This window comes from Chlorocebus sabaeus, chromosome 13 (assembly GCF_047675955.1).
Source record: "Chlorocebus sabaeus isolate Y175 chromosome 13, mChlSab1.0.hap1, whole genome shotgun sequence".
NCBI lineage: Eukaryota > Metazoa > Chordata > Mammalia > Primates > Cercopithecidae > Chlorocebus > Chlorocebus sabaeus.
The window spans coordinates 74,219,014-74,235,605 of record NC_132916.1 but is presented as its reverse complement, the minus strand read 5'-3'; the positions used below and the strand labels follow the sequence as shown (position 1 = coordinate 74,235,605).

The following is a 16,592-nucleotide window of genomic DNA, read 5'->3' as shown; positions in this document are numbered from 1 at the left end:
GTCATTGATATTTTGATAGAGATTGCATTGAATCTGTAGATTGCTTTGGATAGCATGGACATTTTAACAACATTGATTCTTCCAACCTATGAACATACAATATTTTTCCATTTTTTTGGTGTCCTCTTAAACTTCCTTCATCAGTGTTTTATAGTTTTTATAATAGAGATCATTCACTTCTTTGGTTAATTCCAAGGTATTTAATTTTATGTGTGGCTATTGCAAATGGGATTACGTTTTTGGATTTCTTTCTCACATTTTTCATTGCTGGCATATAGAATTGCTACTGATTTTTGTGTGCTGATTTTGTATCCTGCAACTTTACTTGTTTATCTGTTCTAGTAGTTTTCTCGTGGAGTCTTTAGTTTTTTCCAAATAGAAGTTTACATAATCAGTAAACAAGGATAATTTGACTTCTTCCTTTCAATTTGGATGCCCTTTATATCTTTCTCTTTTTTGATTGCTCTAGATAGGACTTCCAGTACTATGTTGAATTACAGTGGTGACAGTGGGCATCCTTGTTATGTTCCAGATCTTAAAGGAAAGGTTTTCAGTTTCTCCTCATTCAGTATAATACCAGCTGTGGGCCTGTTATATATGAATTTTATTATATTGAGGTATATTCCTTCCATACCCAGTTTGTTGATGGTTTTTATTGTGAAGCAATAGTGAATTTTATCAGATGCTTTTCCAGCATCAATTGAAATGATCATATGGTTTTTATCCATCATTTGATTGATATAATGTATCACATTGATTGATTCGCATATGTTAAACCATGTTTGTATCCCAGGGATAAGTCCCACTTGGTCATGATGAATATTTCTCTAATGTATTACTGAATTTGGTTTGCTAGTATTTTGTTGAGGACTTTTGCATCAATATTCATCAGAGATAATGGCCTGTAGTTTTTTTCTTCCTTCCTGCTTGCCTGCTTTTCTTTTTCTTTCTTTCTTTCTTTCTTTCTTTCTTTCTTTCTTTCTTTCTTTCTTTCTTTCTTTCTTTCTTTCTTTCTTTTTTTCTTTCTTTCCTTCCTTCCTTCCTTCCTTCCTTCCTTCCTTCCTTCCTTCCTTCCTTCCTTCCTTCCTTCCTTCTTCCTTCCTTCCTTCCTTCCTTCCTTCCTTCCTTCCTTCCTTCCTTCCTTCCTTCCTTTCTTTCTTTCTTTCTTTCTTTCTTTCTTTCTTTCTTTCTTTCTTTCTTTCTTTCTTTCTTTCTTTCTTTCTTTCTTTCTGTCAGTCTGTCTTTCTTCCTTTCTTTTTTTCGTTTTTTAGGTATATTTTTCTGTTTTTGCTATCTGGGTAATATTGATCTCGTGGAATGACTTTGAAAATATTCCCTATTCCTCTATTTTTTGGAATATTTTGAGTAGGATTGGTATTAGTTCTTTAAATGCTTGGTGGAATTCAACAGCGAAGCCATCAGGTCCTGGGCTTTTCCTTACTGTAAGACTTTTATTATATCTTTGATCTCGCTACTTGTTATTGGTGTGTTGAGGTTTTAGATTCCTTCCTGGTTCAATCTTGGTAGGTTGCATATATCTAGGAATTTGTCCATTTCTTCTAGGTTTTCAAATTATCAACATATAATTGCTCATAGTAGCCACTAACGACCCTTTGAGTTTCTGCAGTATCAATTGTAATGTCTCCTTTTACATTTCTGATTGTATTTACTTGGATTTTGCCTCTTTTTTTCTTAGTCTGGCTGAATGTTTGTCCATTTTCTTTAGGTTTTCAAGAAACCAACTTTTTGTTGCTTTGATGTTCTGTATTTTTTTTCCATTTCAATTTTATTTATTTTTGCTCTGATCTATGCTCTTTCTTTTTTACTAACAAATTTGAGTTTGGTTTGCTCTTGCTTTTCTAATTCTTTAATATACATTATTAGATTGTTTATTTGAAGTTTTTCTTCTTTTTGACGTAGGCATTTATAGCTATAAACTTCCCTGTTAGTACTGCCTTGGATGTATCCACAGGTTTTGATATGTTGTGTCTTCCTTATCATTTGTTTCATGACATTTTTCAATTTCCTTCTTAATTTCTTCAATGACCCACTGGTCATTCAGGAGTGTAATATTTAATTTTTATGTATTTGTATAGTTCCCTAAATTCCTCCTATTAATTTGTAGTTTTATTCCATTGTGGTCAGAGAACATGCTTTATGCTATTTTAATTTTTTGAAATGTTTTAAGACTTGTTTTGTGATCTAACATATGGTCTATTCTTGAGAATGATCCATGCGTGCTGAGGAAAAGAATGTGTATTCTTTTTTTTATTTATTTTATTTTATTTTATTTTTTTTTATTTTATAGTTTGTTTTAATATAATTTAATTAAATAAAATCTGTTACTGTAAAAAAAAGTGGATAAATTGGAGATGATCTGGAATATTTCTGAGAATGTAAAATTGATAGCTGAAGGAAGTTTATATTATCCATGAAATGAGCTGGATTATTTAAGAGGACAAAGACATGAAGATAGTCCAAAAGAACAGCTTCTTAGGATGACAATTACGGTTCACTTCAAAATGATGACATCATGTAAAATTGCCAAAAACAATGCAAAGTCCAAAGCAAATGATTTCAACGTCGTATTTTTTCTCTACTATTTATGTATCTTCTCCTTTCTTTTTTTTTTTTTTTAATTTATTTATTATTATTAAACTTCACAACAGAGAGCCAAATCAGGAATGAACTTCCATTCACAATTGCTTCAAAGAGAATAAAATACCTAGGAATCCAACTTACAAGGGATGTAAAGGACCTCTTCAAGGAGAACTACAAACCACTGCTCAGTGAAATCAAAGAGGACACAAACAAATGGAAGAACATACCATGCTCATGGATAGGAAGAATCAATATCGTGAAAATGGCCATACTGCCCAAGGTAATTTATAGATTCAATGCCATCCCCATCAAGCTACCAATGAGCTTCTTCACAGAATTGGAAAAAACTGCTTTAAAGTTCATATGGAACCAAAAAGAGCCCGCATCTCCAAGACAATCCTAAGTCAAAAAAACAAAGCTGGAGGCATCACGCTACCTGACTTCAAACTATACTACAAGGCTACAGTAACCAAAACAGCATGGTACTGGTACCAAAACAGAGATATAGACCAATGGAACAGAACAGAGTCCTCAGAAATAATACCACACATCTACAGCCATCTGATCTTTGACAAACCTGAGAGAAACAAGAAATGGGGAAAGGATTCCCTATTTAATAAATGGTGCTGGGAAAACTGGCTAGCCATAAGTAGAAAGCTGAAACTGGATCCTTTCCTTACTCCTTATACGAAAATTAATTCAAGATGGATTAGAGACTTAAATGTTAGACCTAATACCATAAAAATCCTAGAGGAAAACCTAGGTAGTACCATTCAGGACATAGGCATGGGCAAAGACATCATGTCTAAAACACCAAAAGCAACGGCAGCAAAAGCCAAAATTGACAAATGGGATCTCATCAAACTAAAGAGCTTCTGCACAGCAAAAGAAACTACCATCAGAGTGAGCAGGCAACCTACAGAATGGGAGAAAATTTTTGCAATCTACTCATCTGACAAAGGGCTAATATCCAGAACCTACAAAGAACTCAAACAAATTTACAAGAAAAAAACAAACAACCCCATCCAAAAGTGGGCAAAGGATATGAACAGACATTTCTCAAAAGAAGACATTCATACAGCCAACAGACACATGAAAAAATGCTCATCATCACTGGCCATCAGAGAAATGCAAATCAAAACCACAATGAGATACCATCTCACACCAGTTAGAATGGCGATCATTAAAAAGTCAGGAAACAACAGGTGCTGGAGAGGATGTGGAGAAATAGGAACACTTTTACACTGTTGGTGGGATTGTAAACTAGTTCAACCATTATGGAAAACAGTATGGCGATTCCTCAAGGATCTAGAACTAGATGTACCATATGACCCAGCCATCCCATTACTGGGTATATACCCAAAGGATTATAAATTATGCTGCTATAAGGACACATGCACACGTATGTTTATTGCAGCACTATTCACAATAGCAAAGACTTGGAATCAACCCAAATGTCCATCAGTGACAGATTGGATTAAGAAAATGTGGCACATATACACCATGGAATACTATGCAGCCATAAAAAAGGATGAGTTTGTGTCCTTTGTAGGGACATGGATGCAGCTGGAAACCATCATTCTTAGCAAACTATCACAAGAACAGAAAACCAAACACGGCATGTTCTCACTCGTAGGTGGGAACTGAACAATGAGATCACTTGGACTCGGGAAGGGGAACATCACACACCGGGGCCTATCATGGGGAGTGGGGAGGGTGGAGGGATTGCATTGGGAGTTATACCTGATGTAAATGACGAGTTGATGGGTGCAGCACACCAACATGGCACAAGTATACATATGTAGCAAACCTGCACGTTGTGCACATGTACCCTACAACTTGAAGTTTAAGAATGTGTATTCTTAAGCTCTCAGATGAAATGTTCTGTAAATACTTTTAGTTTAGTCTATAGTACAGATTAAGTCTGTTTTTGCTGTTGTTGTTGTTGTTGTTGCCATTGTTCTTGATTTTTCTGCCTCAAAGATCTGTTTAGTGCTGAAAGTGGGATGTTGAAGTCTCCAGCTAATATTGTATTGTGTTGGGGCCTATCTCTCTCTTTAGCTCTAATAATATTTCCTTTATATACCTGGGTGCGACCCTGTTGGGTGCATATATATTTAAAATTGTTATATCCTCTTGCTGACTTGACCTTTTTGTTATGTAGTGAACTTCTTTGTCCTTTCTTGTAGTTTTTGTCTTGAAATCTATTCTGTCTCATATGAGTATACCAAATTCTGCTGTTTTTTGGGTTCAATTGGCATGGGATATCTTTTTCCATCCCTTTATTTTCAGTCTATGTGTTTCTTTATATGTGAAGTGTGTTTCTTGTAGGCAACAGATCAATGGCTCTTGTTTTTTCATCCATTTTGCCAGTCTCTGTCTTTTGATTGAAGGGTTTACTCCATTTACATTTAATGTTATTATGGATAAGTGGGAATTTATTGCTGCCATTTTGTTATTTGTTTTCTGATCTTCTTTTCTTTCTTTCATTTCTGTCTTCTTATAGTAAAGATGATTTTCTCTGGTGATATTAGTTTCTTCCTTGTGTGTGTGTGTGTATCCATTGTATGTTTTTTGGTTTGAGGATACCGTGAGGCTTTCAAATAATCTCTTATAACTTATTGTTTTAACCTGATAACTACTTAACACTATTTGCATAACAAATGAACCAGAAGAAAGAAAACTAATAAATGTCACCATAACTTCATCCCCACTACTTTTTTTGAAAGCTTTTTTTTTTTTTTTTTAATGATACTTTAAGTTCTGGGATACATGAGCAGAACGTGCAGGCTTCTTACATAGGTTTACATGTGCCATGGTGGTTTGCTGCACTGATCAACTCGTCATCTCCATTAGGTATTTCTTCTAATGCTATCCCTCCCCTAGCCTCCCACTCCTCAACAGGCCCTGGTGTGTAATGTCCTCCCTGTGTCCATGTGTTCTTATTGTTCAACTCCAACTTCTGAGTGAGAACATGTAGTGTTTGGTTTTCTTTTCCTGTGTTAGTTTGCTGAGTATGATGGTTTCCAGCTTCATTCATGTCCCTGCAAAGGACATGAACTCATACTTTTTTATAGCTGCATAGCATTCCATGGTGTATATGTGCAACATTTTCTTCATCCAGTCTATCATTGATGGGCATTTGGGTTGGTTCCAAGTCTCCATTGTGAACAGTTCTGCAAAAAAACATACATGTGCATGTGTCTTTATAGTAGAAGGATTTATAATCCTTTGTGTATATACCCAGTAATAGGATTGCTGGGTCAAATTGTATTTCTGATTCTAGATCCTTGAGGAATTGCCACACTGTCTTCCACAATGATTGAACTAATTTACACTCCCACCAACAGTGTTAAAGCATTCCTATTTCTCCACATCCTCTACAGCACTGGTTGTTTCCTGACTTTTTAATGAGTGCCACTCTAACTGACATGAGATGGTATCTCATTGTGGTTTTGATTTGCATTTCTCTAATGACCAGTGATTATGAGATTTTTTCATATTTTGTTGGCTGCATAAATGTCTTCTTTTGAGAAGTGTCTGTTCATATCCTTCACCCACTTTTTGATGAGGTTGTTTGTTTTTTTCTTGTAAATTTGTTTAAGTTATTTGTAGATTCTGGATATTAGCCCTTTGTTGGATGGATACATTGCACAATTTTTCTCCCATTCTGTAGGTTGCCCGCTCAATCTGATAATAGTTTCTTTTGCTGTGCAGAAGCTCTTTAGTTTAATTAGATCCCATTTGTCAATTTTGGTTTTTGTTGCCATTGTTTTTGGTGTTTTAGTCATGAAGTCTTTGCCCATGACTATGTCCTGAATGGTATTGCCTAGATTTTCTTCTAGGGCTTTTTTATGGTTTTAGGTCTTACTTTAAGTCTTTTATTTTAATTTTTTAGTTTTAGTTTTTCTGGGATGAAGTCTTTCTCTGTCACCCAGGTTGGAGAGCAATAGCACAATCTTGGCTCACTGTCACCTCTACCCCCCCCCAGGTTCAAGTGATTCTCCTGCCTCAGGCTCCTGAATAGCTCAGATTACAGGCACCACTACCATGCCTGGCCAATTTTTGTATTTTTACTAGAGATGCAGTTTCACCAGGTTGGTCAGGCTGTTCTCAATCTCCTGACCTTGGATGATTCACCCAATTTGGCCTCCCAAAGTGCTGGGATTACAGGCATGAGACACCACGCCAGGCCCATACCCACTACTTTTTAACTTTTTATTGTTTCTGTTTATATCATATTGTACTGACTATATCTTGAAAAGTTGTAGCTATGATTTTTTATTGGTTCACCATTTAGTCTTTATACTTTGGATAAGAGTAATTTACACATTGCAGTTACAATGTTATAATATTCTGTGTACTTACTACTACCAGCAAGTTTTATACCTTCAGATGATTATTTATTGCCCGTTAATGTCCTTTTCTTTCTAATTGAAGTACTACCTTTAACATTTCTTGTAGGACAGTTCTGGTATTGAGAAAATCCTTCAACTTTTGTCTGTCTGGGAAAGACTTTATTTCTTCTTCATGTTTGAAGAATATTTTCACCAGTTATATTATTCTATGGTAAAAATTATTTTCCTTCAGCATTTTCAATATGCCATACTACTCTCTTCTGTCCTGCAATGTTTCCACTGATAAGTCCGCTGCCAGATGTACTGGAGCTCCATTATGTATTATTTGTTTATTTTCTCATGTTGCTTTTAGAATTCTCTATCCTTAACTTTCAGGAGTTTTGACTGTTAAATGCCTTGAGGTAGTTATCTTTGGATTAAATCTACATCATGTTCTATAACCTTCTTGTACTTGGGTATTGATATTTTTCTTTCAGTTTGGAAAGTTCTCTGTTATTATCCCTTTGAGTAAACTTTCTGTCTTTTTCTCTGTTCCCTCTACACGGTCAATAACTCTTAGATTTGGCCTTCTGAGGCTATTTTCTAGATTGTGTAGGCATGCTTCATTGTTTTTATTCTTTTTTCCTTTTGTCTTCTCTGTGTATTTTCAAATAGCCTGTCTTCATGCTTACTATTTTTTTCTTCTACTTGTTTAATTCTGCTACTAAAGTACTCTGAGGTATTCTTCAGTATGCCAATTGCATTTTTCAGTTCCAGAAATTTCTGCTTGATTTTTTTTCATTACTTCAATCTCTTTGTTAAATTTATCCAACAGAATTTTGAATTCCTTCTCTGAATTATCTTGAATGTTTTTGAATTTCCTCGATGCAGTTACTTTGCATTCTGTATTTAAAAGGTGACATTTCTCCAGGATTTTTCCCTGGTGCCTTATTTGGTTCATTCATTTGGTTGAGTCACAATTTCCTGGATGGTGTTGATGCTACTAGATGTTCTTCAGTGTCTAGGATTTGAAGACTTAGGTGTTTATTGTAGTTTTCACTATCTGGTCTTATTTGCAACTGTACTTTTGGGAAGGCTTTTCACAAATTATTTGAAAGAACTTGAGTGTTGTGATGTAAGCAGTTTCTGCTTTAAGGAGTATCCCAAGCCCAGTAACATTGTGGTTCTTTCAGACTTGTAGAGTTATCACCTTGATGGTCTTGGACAAGATTAGATAGAGGTCTAGCTCATATTCTATTGTATTGTGGCTGAGTTGGCACTCAAAACACATGATACAGTTCTTCCCACTCTTCTTTCCCCTTTGCAAAGGCAGAGGAGCCCAATCCCATAATCATCACCACCCTAGGCCATAAGGAGTACTGCCAGATTTCCTCTGATGTTCCCTTGAGGCCCACAGTCTCTTAAGGTAGCTTGTCATGAATACTCCCTGGCCCAGAACTCACCCTTCAGTGCAGTGGTCTCCCCTCTGGCTTAGGGAAGCTCCAGAACTGCTGTCTGAGAGTCAAGTCCTGGAGTCAGGGACCCCATGAGCCTGCTTGGTACTCTACCCCCCTGTGATTATGATGGTACCTAAGGTGCAAGACAAAGTCCCCTTTGCTTTTCCCTCTGCTTGTCTCAGAGAGGAGTTTTGCCCCATAGCCACCACAGCTGATAATCTGCTGAGTCTCATCTGAAACCAGCAAGTCTCAGAAGCTCACTAAGGCCCTCAATGTAGCAACCAGGTGTCACTGCTGGTTACTCAGGGCCCAGGGGCCTTTCAGTTGGTAAGTGATGAATGCTGGTAGGACTGGGTCTTTTCCTTCAAAGAAGCAGGTTCCCTTCTGGCCCAAGGTATGTCTAGAAATGTCATCTGTGAGCTAGCACCTGAAATGGGGGCCTCATGATTGTGATTGATGCCCTATCCTGTTGTAGTTGAGCTGGTATCTAAGATGCAAGACAAAGTCCTCCCCAACCTTCCCTCTCCTCTCCTCAAGCAGAAGGAAGGCGTCTCACAAAGCCCCCAACTGAGCTGTGCCTGTAGTTAGGGGAGGCATGATGCCAGCATTGCCAGAACTCCTGTAGTCACCCCAGCTGGTGTCTCAGTAGGTCACATGCCTCCCCAGTCCACTGTCCTTGGGACTAGTTCAGCCTTAAGATTTACCTATGAGTTGCAGTCCTTTTGGCTTTGACAGACTTTCAAGTTTTCTTAGAAAGAGAACATTGTGGTCCTAGGTGGTAAGGTTTGTGGGCACTCAAGTTTGGACTGCTGAAATAAATGATTTTCTGCTGACTAGGGCTGATTTAAATTATCCTTCTATAGGTAGTCACTTTGTCTGGTTTCCTTGTCCAGTTCAGTGCCTCAGAATTGCTCTGTTCTCCGCCAATGCCCATAGAGGCTCTTCACACCATGCTGCAGCTGCCTGAAGTGAGGAAGGAGTGGTCTTGGTAATTCAGAACTTTCTTTTTTATCTCTTCAGTGCCTCTCTCTGGGATATGAAGTGAAAGTCAGTCAGGTACTATGCATGCTCACCTGAATTTTCATTCTCATGACTGGGTTTTTCCTGTGTAGATAGTTGTTAACTTGGTGTCCTTGTGAGGGATACAGGGATGGGGATGATAGGTGGATCTTTCTATTCCACCATCATGCTCCACCTCTCAACTGAGGCCAATGATTTTGAAAATGCGTAAAATGAACTAATTCCATAAATAATATTATTTACCAGAATTGACTCAAGAAACAGTGCCTAAATCCTCCTGCAATCATTAAATATATTGATATAAATCAATAGATTAAAAAATTTTCAACAAAGAAAACAATAGGCCTTGACAGTTTTGCAGCTGAGTTACCTTACCATTTAACATTATGATTACGTGTTCTGTCTATGAGGTCAATGACTTTGATAACAAATGAGACTCTTGTGTTTCTGCCATTGCCACAAAATGAACAATTACCAGCTAGCCTGCTACTTCAGGGAGGATGAGAGTGATATGGAGCAGAACACATTCTACCTATAACTTGGAGTCAATACATGTGGTCCCGGCCTAGAACAGCTGACTACAGTCTACCAACAGAAGTATGAATGAGTAGAAATAATTATTGCTTTAAGACATTGAGTTTGGGGTGGTTTATTATATAGTGTTATTTTATCAATAGCTAATATTCACTGTAGATAAAGCATTTAATGAAATTCAACAACTACTCATGCTAGACTATTAGTAAATTAGGACTAAAAGAGAAATTCCTTTTGTGCATAAAGTGTATCTTCCAATAAATCTATAGTAAGCATTATAAACTTATGTATTCAAAATCTTTTTGGCTAGAAATTTCGCTTCTAAGGAATGTCCTAGAGAAAATCTTACAAACATGCAAGAATACATGTGTAATTATTTCACTAGCATTATTCTTAATACTTCAGAAAACTAGAAACAGGTAAAAGTGTTTTTAAAATGGCAAATATAAAACTCAATTGTTGGCTATTCAATTTTAAATGGAATATTAAAAGGCAGTGCATATAAATGAACTATAATGATTTGTAACAACAAAGGTGACTCTTGCCTACATAATACTAGAATGGCAAAATGTTTCGGACTACATACAGCATGAATTTATTTGTATAAATCTCAAAACATAGATATTCTTTTAAAGAAATTTTAATTTTTATGAGCACATAATTGGTGTATCTATTTATGGGGTAAATTAAAATATTTTGATACAGAAATACAATGTATGAAAATCAGATCAGGGAAAATGGGGTAACCATCACCTCAAACATACCTTATTTTATGATGTTACAAACACTCCCATATGCTCTTTTATTTTAAAATATACAATAAATTATTGTTGACCAATAGTCACTTTGCTGTTCTATCAAATATTAGATCTTATTCATTCTATTTAGCTATGTTTTTGTACTCATTAACCATCCTCATTCCCTTTTATCCCTACCACTACCCTTTTCAGCCTCTGGGAATTGTGGATCTAATCTCTATCTTCATGAGTTCAATTGTTTTAATGTTTAGTTCCCACAAATACAAGAGACCATGCAAAGTTTCTCTTTCTGTGCCAGGCTTATTTCACTTAACATAATGATCTCCAGTTTCATCCATGCTGTTGTAAATGACAGCATCTCGTTTTTCTTTATGGTTAAATAGTACTTCACTGTGTATAAATACAATATTTTCTTTATCCATTGATCTGTTGGTGAACACTTAGGTTGCTTCAAAATTGTGTCCTTTGTAGGGACATGGATGCAGCTGGAAACCATCATTCTCAGCAAACTATCACAAGAACAGAAAACCAAACACCGCGTGTTCTCACTCAAAGGTGAGAACTGAACAATGAGATCACTTGGACTCGGGAAGGGAAACCACACACCGGGGCCTATCACGGGGAGGGGGGAGGGGGGAGGGATTGCATTGGGAGTTATACCTGATGTAAATGACGAGTTGATGGGTGCTGACGAATTGATGGGTGCAGCACACCAACATGGCACGAGTATACATATGTAACAAACCTGCACGTTATGCACATGTACCCTAGAACTTAAAGTATAATTAAAAAAAAAAAAAAACTTGGTTATTGTGAATAATGCTGCAGAAAACATGGGAGTGAACATATTTCTTCAATATATTGATTTGCTTTCTTTTGGGGATATACATAGGAGTGGGATTCCTCGATTGTGTAACCCTACTTTTAATTTTTTAAAGAACCTCCAAACTCTTCTTTATAGTAGTTGTACGAATTACATTCCCACCAAAAGTATATGAGGGTTCCCTTTTTTTTCACATCTTTGCCAGCATTTGTCATTGCCAGTCTTTTGGATATAAGCCATTTTAACTGGAGTGAGATGATATCTCATTGCAGATTTTATTTGCATTTTTCTGATTATCAATGATGTTGAGCACATTTTTGTATGATTGTTTTCCATTTGTATGTCTTTTTTTGAGAAATGTTGATATGGTTTAGCTGTGTCCCCACCCGAAATCTCATCTTAAATTGTAATCCCCACAATCCCCACATGTCAAGGGAGAGACCAGGTGGAGGTAATTGAATCATGGGGGTGGTTTCCCTCATGCTGTTTTTATAATAGCTAGTGAGTTATCATGAGATCTCATGATTTTATAAGTGTTTGATTGTTCCTCCTGTGTTCACTTCTCCTTCCTGCTGCCTTGTAAAGAAGGTGCCTTGATTCCCCTTTGCCTTCTACCACAATTGTAAGTTTCCTGAGGCTTCCCCAGCTATGTGAAACTGTCAATTAAACCTCTTTCCTTTATAAATTACCCAGTCTCAGTATGTTCTTTATAGGAGTATGAAAATGGACTAACACAAATGTCTATTAAGATCTTTTGCTCATTTAAAAATCAGATTATTAGCTTATTTTTCTATATAGTTGTTTGAGCCCCTTATATATTTTGGTTATTAATCTCTTGTTAGATGGATAGCTAGCAAATATTTTCTACCATTCTGTGAGTTGTTCCTTCACTTTGTTTATTGTTTCTTTTTCAATGCAGAAGGTTTTTTAACTTGATGTGATCCAATACATCCAGTTTTATTTTAGTTTCCTGTGCTTGTGATGGGGTATTACTCAAGAAATCTTTGCCCAGTCCAAAGTTCTGGGGGAGTTTCCCCAATGTTTTATTTTAGTGGTTTCATAGTTTGAGGCCTTAGATTTAAGTCTTCATTCTTTTTTGATTTGATTTTTGTATACGCTGAGAGATAGAGGTCTAGTTTTATTCTTCTGCATATGGATCAAAACACAGATATTCTTAATTTGAATGTGGTTACTTGGTTGTTAGTTTGCTATTGGGATTATATTTTATATATTTGTTGTATATTCATTTGTATCTATCAATATGAGATAAAATATAATATGGAATAAAATATAATCAAAGTTTATGCCAGAATTCCATAATAATAATAATGTCAGTTGGCAGTCTAATAAAAATTTATTGAACACACTGTATTTTAGCCTTGGTGCTTTTATGAGGAACTTACAATGTACAGCGATTGACGTGATTTGAAGTATTGCTATTTATGTGCAGTATCATATTTTTGTAATTATTTTTCAGCTACAGAAATATGACTGCCCTCTGAATAAAGCAGGTGACAGGCAATTCGAAACTGTGGGACATTGTGTCTTATTTGTCTGTGAAACGCTATGATATAGTCAGGAAGAATATGATGGTACCTACTCTCAATATTATTATTCAAAATTTCATAAAGATAAATATAAACAGGACACAGATATTCATTGGTTACACAAGGATTAAACTACCATATATCCAAAATATACGGATTAAACTACCACATATTTTGTATAAAATGTGATTACCTACCTAGAAAACCCAAGATAAAAAAATGAAAAATCCCATTAAAAATAATAAGGCATTTGTAGACAAAATTTAACACACATTAATTTTTCCATATAGGGTAATAATCAATTAGAACATATCATGGAACAATACCCCAATCAGAATAGCAGCAGAAAAAAAAAAAAAAAAAAAAAAAACCGGGAGAATTAAACCTAACAAAAGATCTGAAAGACTATTATGAAAAGCAATATAACACTCTTGAAGTATACTCAAATCAGCCTAAAGAAATGCAGAGGCGTATCATGTTCCTGAAAGACAATATTTAACATTGTAAATATGTTATTTCTCCCCAAATTAATCTATAAATTTATAAAATCTTAAAAGAACTCTTTGTGAACCTTGACATGTTTAATTTAAAGTTCAATTGAAGAGAAAAATGTAATAATAGCCCAGACTACTTTGAAAATATCAAAAAGTGGCATTTGCTCAATTTCATTAAAAAATACGTAGTGTAAAGCTGTATAGCAGCTAAACCTACCCTACTTAAACAGATGTTCAGGAAGAGGCAATTTGCACAGAAAAAGAGTATAAGATCAGTTCCAGCTACATAGGAAAATTTAATATGTGAAAAAGGCAATGTCATATGTTACCCTGTGATGAAATTAATGGGGAACAAATAGGCTATTGAATAAATAGTAGTGGGGCAATTTTTGACGGTTTGGAAATAAAATTAAGTTTTGCCCTATCTTGCAACCTCACAAAATTATTTTGAAATAGACCAAACAATTATACATAAATTACAGAAACATAAAATTATGTTTAGAAAATAAAGATAATATTTATTTATAATTTAGGGCTTTGAAGGGTTTTCTAAGAAAGCCCTAAATTCAGAATTCATAAAGGAGACAGTTGTCATATTTACCTATATAAAAATTTTAAAGTTTCAAACGACAAAATTACAATAAATAAAAGAAAAGTGACAGACTGGGAGAAAATATGTTACACACGTAACTGTCAAAAGATTATTTACCATAATTTATAGGGACCATATATTATGAAACAAAAAATTATACAATGAATTAAATAACTAAAAATAGCTTTAAAACATTTTAAAATATGCTCAACTTCATTAGAAAGCAGGAAAATGTAAATGAAAAGAAAATGATATATTTTTTCCCATCACGGTAGGAAAAAATTACAAAGCTTAATAATCTCTATAGTAGGTAATGATGATGTAAAACAAGTGCCGATTAACTCTGTAGGTTTGTGCACAAGTTGTGTATTAGTCTGTTTACACACTGCTATAAAGAATTTCCCTGACACTGGGTAATTTATAAAGGAAAAAGGTTTAATTGACTCACACTTCAGCATGACTGGGGAGGCCTCAGAAAACTTATAATCATGGTGGAAGGGGAAGCAGGCATGTCTTACATTGTGGCAAGTGAGAAAGAGTGAGCAAGAGCAGGGAATACTGCCTTATAAAACCATCAGATCTCATGAGAACTCAATATCAGGAGAACAGCATAGGGGAATCTGCTCTCATAATTCAATTACCTCCCTCCCTTGATACATGGGGATTACAGGTGAAGCAGGCAAGTCTTAAATAGCAGCAGGCAAGAGAGAGAAAGAAAGAGAAAGAGGGTAAACTGCCACTCATAAAACTATCAGATCTCATGAGAACTCACCATCATGGAAACAGCATGTGGGAAACAGTCGCCATGATCCAGTCACCTCCCACCAGGTCCTTCCCCTGGCAGGTGGGGCTTAAAATTTGTATTACACTTCGAGATGAGATTTGGGTGGGGACATAGCCAAACCATATCTAGTTGATTCAGCCTTTTGCAGAGAAAAATTTCAGGATCTAACAAAAATTTAACGTGCAGTCTTTCTAGTGCCAGTTATTCTACCTCTAGATGTCTTTTCTAGAGAAATAAGCCCCACTTGCCTAAAGATGCAAATGCAAGGATTTGATAGTTAATGAAACAACACTCAAACTACGCATCCATTTGTAGTTGAATTTGTACTGTTGAATTTGTAGTATATTTGTACTGTAGAATAATGACATAGATTATATATATATATATACCAGTCATATATATGCCAGCATGGAAAGATCTCCAACACATATTGAAAAGTGGAAAAAGCAAATTACTGTTATTAAGTAAAGAATTATGACACCTGGTAAAAAATGTGTTTAAAAACAAAATTACATGTATGTATGTGCATACATTAACACACACATATACAAATATATGCATGTGTATATATCTTACATATTGCATGGGAGGTGATATGGGGATACTTACCAGGCAGGTGAGATATTGTGATTATGAAGGTGGTTTACCCAGATTGGGGCTTATCCATTGCACTCTGGATATTCTGACCCCTGTGACGTCCCCTAATGTGGAAAACCCAATGGCATAATTTGTGGTAGTGAGGAACTTCGTTTGCACTCTCCCTCAAAAAGAAATTAAAAAGTAAAAACAAACAAACAAACAAACAAAAACACAAAAAAAAGAAAGAAAAGAAAAGAAAAGAAGACAAAAGCAAATTAAAAAAAAAAGAAAAGAAAAGTTACCTGATATGAATTGCAACCTACTTACTGTTAACCCTCATTACCTGTGAAGAGGAGAGTGAGAGTCACCTAAGTGAAATTGGGCTATTTATTCTTACAATATAATGGTTCTGTGCTTCAATATTTTTAAATAAAATGTTTATATAACTAAAATTAAACCAATACAGATGTAAAGAATAACTAGAAGTGTGAGCAAATGAATATGACATTTTAATATTTGGAATGAAATCTTGGTGTTGAATCAACTATAGTGTAACTCAATTTGCCATACTACATACATTTATCTACTTGATTTGCATTTGGAGCAAAAGCAGGAAGGAGTCATCTTTATTGAGGCTTTAAATAAGAGTCTTCAACAAGTTTTTGGTAGTGATAGATTGATGGGTCCAGAAAACTCTTGCACTGGAATTCAGAGATGTGTTGACATAGTGTACATACTTGTGGCAAGTGAGAGGAAGACTGCCTTTTGGATGCACAGACTTACTGGGTTCTCGCTGGATTGACTGTCATTCCCACCTCAATAAGAATTCCAACAGACATCTGTAGAAGTTATAGCTGAGTTGAATACCAAGCTGTATCTTAAGTTGTGGGCAAAATTCATTGCTTTTAATTAGTTGCTCAAGGTAGGTATGTGAGAAAATATATATACATATATTTTTTGGAATGGAGTCTCTCTCTGTCTCCCAGGCTGCAGTGCAGTGGCACGATCTAGGCTCACTGCAAGTCCCGCCTCCCGGGTTCATGCCATTCTCCTGCCTCAGCCTCCC

At 35.6% G+C, this 16,592-nt stretch overlaps 1 non-coding gene across 1 annotated transcript; it reads left to right on the top strand.

The window, feature by feature from the left end:
- Nucleotides 1–15,548: 15,548 nt before the first annotated feature.
- LOC119623264 (U1 spliceosomal RNA) lies at nt 15,549–15,712 on the top strand. Its single transcript, XR_005239611.2, has one exon. It is a non-coding gene; the product is annotated as a U1 spliceosomal RNA (small nuclear RNA).
- The last annotated feature ends 880 nt before the right edge of the window (nt 15,713–16,592 follow it).